Below are 6,627 nucleotides of genomic sequence, written 5' to 3'. Positions count from 1 at the left end.
GTCCTCCCATGTATTTTTCTTACCTCCAACATGAAATCTTTTACTGACATTTATGTTATTTTAATAATTAATGTAAATGGCATTTCTTCAGTTTCTTATGAGGTTTTAAAAGAAGTCATTGACAGAACCCAGGACCTTTTTTCCTCAAAAGCACAAGCTTCTGTTGCGGGAGCTCAAAGTGCTTCCGTGAGCGAGGGGTTGACTCTTCTGCAAACCAGTCTGTGGTGGAGACCCTCATTTGCAGGAGCAGCGCTGGCAGTCAGCCGAGTGTGGGGAGCACGTGGGTCCACCACGAGCCTTGTATACCATCTCTCAGAGGGTCCCTCAGGACATCAAAAGGGATGTTGGTATGTGCAGTGTGCATCCTGGATATGGAGCCTTAAGCACCATATAGAACCAGGACCGTGCAAGCCGTCCGACGGCAAGTAAATCCTGTGTGTTTTGCAGAGTTTCGGTATCCCAACAGGCATTATACAAGGAGATGCACCATGGAGGGGCTGTGGCATGACCTGCCTGGAGATGAGCCATTTCCCCGAGCTCTCGCTGTATGTCAGGGATGCCCAGCACTCATCGCAGGCACTGTGCAACACTGCTCGGTGGGCACCGAGGCCATGGCAGACCCTCCGTCTCTGGTTCGTGGAGGGGCTGGTTCTGGCTGGTTCCGGATCGATGCCTGCAGCAGGTTTGCTGATCGGGAGATGGACATGCTGTTTCCAAACACCAGGGTGCTTGGAAACAAAGCGACTTCAGTATAAACTTACAGCACCATTTAGAAAGCTGGAAGGGGGATACCAAGAGCCTGGCTTGCTGGCTGTTTGTTTTTGTTGCTTGGATACATTTGTTCCCTGTGTAAGGGCACAGCTTAATACGCGGTTTAGCAGGGACAGTTAATTTTTAATTATTAGTCCGATTTTATATATTTTTTTAAAATCTTGCTGCTTTAGCAGCCCAGCTGGGGAAGCAGTGAGGTCTCAGCTGGCCGGCAGGCAGCCGGTGGAGCAGCCAGGGAGAGTCACCCCAGCCCTGGGGAGCGTCACCAGCAAATGGCTTCATGCTCACGTGCCCCCAGCTGCAGGCACCAGCTGTCCTGCTTCCCACAACCGCGACAGAGAGGATTTGGCCGCAGCCATGGCAGAAGGGAGGCATATTCTTGCTCCTGGCAGTGGCAAGTGTTTCTGTGGCTCACAGGCATGCTCATACCCTGGCTGTGTCAAACCTTCACCTGGGAGCAAGCTTTGCAGGGCTTTGCTTTGTCGCTGCAAAACAGCCTCAGAGGAGCTGTGCAAAACTGTCCCATCCGGAGGAAGGGCTTCGGGTCACTGAAGTGAAAGGCTGACATAAGGGATATAACCCACAGATGCCTGGGAGAGGAGCTTGGCTTGGGGCCAGGCTGCTACAAGCTTTGCCTTTGTGGCTGCAGCAGGGACAAGCATGTCAGCAAAAGGTTGAAGGATCAGCCCACTTCAGCTAATGTTTGGGATGTTACTGTAAGCATCTCCGAGAATCCCAAACACAAATCCTTACTTGGAACCATGGAAAATTTGGCAATCGTGAGATTTCCAGTGTTCCTGGGTGTGCTTTTTTTTTTTTTAAGCAAAGTGAGAAGAGAAAATAGTCCTTACTGTCTTTTGAAATACATTATAGCTATGTAAGAATACAAATCTTTCAAGGCCATATCTCTCCTCACCCTGCCAAATGAAATACAAAATAAAACTCCATTGTTTTATGTTTCCTGTGCATTACGGCTTGAACCGTGGATCCTCTTGGCTGAAGTCCATCCCAGTAACGATTTAATTTGGGCACCACACTTCACCTTTCTAAAAATAAGGAAAACTGAGAAGAGCGACTAAGCTATGCTGAATAAAGATCTAAAATGACTTGTCCAGGACCTCAAATTCAAGAAAATATGTTGCCCAGAGAATGTATAAAATCAAATGTTGTAAGCTTGCCTCTATGCAGCAAACTCTTTCCTGGCATTTTAGCCCTGTTGTATAGTCTGGACCTTTTCCAAAGAGAGAGCAACAAATCATCAGTCGTATCTTTTTTTTTTCCTCAGACACTTACTAAGAACCAGGCACACACGCAAAAATAAAAGAATGTAGAAAACATCTACCCACTTATGTTTGGTTCTCAGTGTTTTTTAAAGCATTTGACTCAAATTGTTATCCAGGAATGAACGTCAATACTGCAAAACCAAAACCAGACAAATTTCCGCAAATGGGACAGAAATAAATCTACCTAAGGACCCGTGAGTTAATGGGACAAGATGTACAATAGATGCCTTCACCTAGAAAAAGAAGAGAAGCAATAGGATATAGCAGCTCTGCCCTTCTCAAGTTGTGTACATGTACATGGGACCAAACCCCACACAATGCTGGGAGTCCAGACACCCCTTACACAAGCCAAAATCCCATGGTCACGCTGGTAGGACCTCACTGCAGCGGGCAGAGGGGTGCAAAAAGCCTGAGGTCAGTCTGTGCAGCCCTGCTCAGGGGGCTGGTGCCACTGCCTGCAAGCTCTCAGCTCTCCGCAGACACTTCCAGCACAGAAAGCCCACGAGGCTGTCGGAGTGATGCAAAATTGCAAGGATAACAGCACTCACAAAAGCAGGGTCTCTGAATGGCTCTGGAAACCTTCTGCAGCACGCAGCTGGTGCAAAGTGAAAAATGCAGGGAGGGGAATCATACTAGCCAGGGAATTAAAAAAAAAAAAGTCCCCAACAAACCCAGCCACAGGGAAATTTGGTTGAAGACACGAGTCGTGCTGAGAATGAAGGTGCGCACAGACCAATTGCAAAAATACTACAGCAGCATTTTCAGTTTGTTAAGTAATAAAACTGAGCTTCCCCAGCAACCATCGGTTCAGACCCTCGCAGCAGCAGCAGCAGCTCTGCATCGCACAGGAGACCGCTCGCTGCTGCCAGTGTTTGCAGCCCCCCGGGCTGCAGTGCTGGAGGTTGAGGAGCTGAAAAGGCCCGCTTCAGCAGCAGCTGGGCTGGGAGCTTTTCCTTTCTTCCCCCTGGCAAAAACATACCCTGAGTGTGGCTCCCCGGAGTGGCTAGTTACTCTCTGTCACTAAAATCTGGGTCTCGGCTGTAAATCGGGAATGCCCTTAAAAGGCGGCTGCGTACCAGCGGTCTCTCCTCCCTCAGAACCTGTCTTCCTTCCCACATGCGCTCAACATTAAAGCTGCTGGGGGTTTGGGGAAAGAAGCCACCTGCACCACCCTTGGCCCCTCTGCCCCTCCTGGCTCATCGCAGCTGGAGATCAGGAGCCCAAATGCCATTATTCCTTGTGATTGCTCGAGAAAAGTAAAGAAATAGGGCTGCAAGGAAAGAGAGAGCTGTTGAATGGAGTTAGACTGCCAAAAGGCCACTTGCAAGGTCCATTTACTAGAAAGTATTAAGGATATTAAGCCCAAGCTCAGGTGGCATTGGTGGGTCACTACCCATCTTCCCTCTTGCATTTTGGGATTACTTTCTGGCTCCTGTCAGAGGCCAGCCTTCTGTTTCCAAGTGCAGTTTTTTCCCGGCCCTGCAGAGACCCTCCAAGATGCCATTTGCAGCTCTGTGGGTCACGTTCACCTCCCTGCTGCCCAGGGAGGGTTTGCTGGCTGGTGGCGGGCAGCACAGGGATGTCTCCCTGGCTAGGAATGGTCCTGCCCTTGCAAAATGGGTGACGGGAAGCTCTGAGGATGGCACTTGACTCCCAGGAGTAGAAGCTGCAAGTCAGGCTCAGAGGCAGCAGTTTGCTGCTTTTGGTGGCCATCAGAGTCCGTGGCAGTGGGAGTGGGAGGACTGGCTGCAAGCATGAGAAGAGTGGTAGAGGAGTGGCAGCTCCGGAGACTCACAGGGAGGCGGGGGACGGGGGGATGTCTGTGCCTTATCCCGGGTTACAGCATGAGTTATTGTGCCCCATCACCCATGCTGCCTTTGATATTTTGCAAGCTTAGTCATTTGGGGAAACAAAGGTCGTTATTGTTCTCCAGGCGCACAGCTAAGGTGTGCTCCCTCCTCTCCGCCTGCACCTCACCCTGTTGGGGGCAAGTAAATTCCCTTTCTTGCAGGGACGCGGTCTGGAGGCACGGGGGGCATCCCATTCTCAGTGGGTCCATGGGGAAAGAGGCCACCAGGCAACAAGACTTCGCATGTGAGAGGGTGCTGGGGCCAGCATCCCCTCAGGGCACAAGTCTTTGGGGTGCTGGGTGGCTCCCTGCCAGGGTGTCTGTGTGCAGCGGGTCAGCAGAGAAGCCAGCTGTTGGGAAACAGTGGGAAGAGGGAGGATGTTGCTTCACTGTCTCAAGGCAGAGTTCACGTTTATAACCCCTGGCACGTCACCAGAGGTCCAGCGCTAACACGGCAGCTGGGACGGCATCGGTCACGGATCACTCTGCCGTTGCACTCGCCCTTCTCTTTGCAAGACAGGAGGGGCAGGTTGAACACCTGTGCCCGCATGGCATGGGTGTGGGGAGTCCATGGCAAGCAGCAGGCACGGCAAGCCAGAAAGTGGCCTCCTCGGAGGGGCCGAGGCAGTTTGGAGGCATACTGCGTGGTGTGGCCAGAGGAGTTCACAACATGCACATGCAGCTGCTGGCGAAGGGCCCGGGAGCTGGCGTCAAGCCTGGGGGAGAAAACAGAAAGAAACACTAAAACAGGCACAGCCCGAGGGGGCCAGGCTGGGGAGGGGGCACTTAGGGAAGCCCACAGTCCTTGGCTGCCATGGCGGGAGGGCAGCAAGGAAAGCCTGTTGTTGCGCAGCCTGATCCGGCAGATCCCATTTGTAGCGCATCAGGGATTTGCTGCACGTAGCTGTGCGAGTTTTGGTCCAGACTTGAGAGTTTCGGGGACTGGGCTCATGAGCGCACCTGCCCAGAAGTGACAGAGCCCTGCTGTGAGGAGTGAAGTACTTCTGTGGATCAACAACCTGAGGAGGAGGCAGGAAGCCGGGAGGAAGATTCAAAGATCTATTTTCATTCTGGCAGAAGGTTAAGGGTAGGGAATATGAATGCTGCCTCCGAGGTCCTGGACAGCTCAGTATATGAACTGATGATCTGGAAACAAAGATGAGCAATATACCAAACATTTTTAAGAGATGACTCAAATCTATTGACTCTTGAGGAGATCAGAAAGGACTGACTGTAAGTAAAATGCAAATATGGCAAATGGCAACAACACACATTTGCCAAGGCTTAACTGGGCACGTGCAAAGTCAGAAAAGAGAAAACAAATTGCACATAAGAATTACAAAGCTCCAGACGGTCTCTAGCAACTCAGGAAAGGATCTGGATGTCACACAAACCCTGGCTCTGTGAGTAGCGGCAGGTTAAAAAAAAAAAAGCGCACACACAAAACATTAGCATGCAGAAGGAAGAAGGGAAGAATAATATGGAAAATATGATAATGCTGTTATGTAAATCAGTAGCGTGGCCTCTCTGGGAATACTGTCTGCAGTTCAAGTAAGCCTTTCTCAGAAAGGGCTGATTATGGGCATGGCAAACTCACTCGCAAAAAGAGATCAAAACGATTGGGGTTGTTTATCTCAGAAAGGAAATGAACAAGAGGAGATTGGCATGGAGCGAGCCAGTCCGGAGCTTCTGGTTTTCTTCCTGCTCAATTCTATCGCTGTCATATCTTGTGTTGCTGAGAAATACGTGAAGTGATGTGGCTCTCCTCTGTCACACATGGTTTGCTCTTTCTCTCACCCTCTCCCTCATGCGAGGCACGGCACATGCAGTTATGTTTTATATTTTGGTAGGATCTGGGGAGGAGGAGATGGCTAAGGAGGAATAATTACTCCCAGAGTAGGCACATAGTAGAGAAGGTGAGAATGGAAAAGGGGAGTTTGCACCTGGACTGAGGGGTGGAAGGTCCTGGCTTCGGGAGGCTCCTTCCATCTCCTCAGGCAGACTCCGGAGAGGCTGCCAGCTACTGCCCTTCTCCCAGAGCTCTTGCGACTTCCAGACCAGGCCCCAGGCTTCCTTGGAGATAAAGATAAGGAGCTTGAATTTGATAAAAGTTATTCTGTAAAAAGCATCAGGGTAGTCAGAGGTACCTTCAGACACGCAGCATTAACCCACTGCTCTCTGCCTACCCTGAAGCATCAAAGAAACCTCCTCTATTTACCCCCGCATTACCCTAGGCAGCCAGCACGCACAGCCGGAGACGACCGTGACAGCCTTTGCTGTGGATGTCACCTCCCTGCAGCATGCTGAACCCTCCCCTTTCTCACACGAAGCTGTTTGATGGCATTTAGGCCCGCCAAAGCCAGAACGACAAAAGGAAATACCTATTAGTGCTCCAGCTGGTTTGGGCCGCGGGGAGCACGCTCGCAGGCACATGGAGCTGCCGAGGCCGACAACCCAGCCCGTTTCACCGAAGCACACGAAGCCCAGGCTGTTAACGAGACCTTCCATGGCGGAACAAGCCCGGTGTCCTGAGGCGGGTTCAGCGCCCCGAGGCCCCGAGGGCAGCTGCAAGCCTAAGGGGGAAGGGGAGGCTCCCGTCTGTGCCGTGGTGACAGCTCAAGCCAAGGTGGGAAGCGGCTGCCCCACCCTGGGCTGTCCAGGCGCAGCCTGGGTGTCTCCAGGCCGCACCGTGGGGGTCCCACTCGCCCCCTGCTCCCCTCAGCC

Source organism: Mycteria americana, chromosome 1 (assembly GCF_035582795.1).
Source record: "Mycteria americana isolate JAX WOST 10 ecotype Jacksonville Zoo and Gardens chromosome 1, USCA_MyAme_1.0, whole genome shotgun sequence".
NCBI classification, from domain to species: domain Eukaryota; kingdom Metazoa; phylum Chordata; class Aves; order Ciconiiformes; family Ciconiidae; genus Mycteria; species Mycteria americana.
This window is presented reverse-complemented; position numbering follows the sequence as displayed.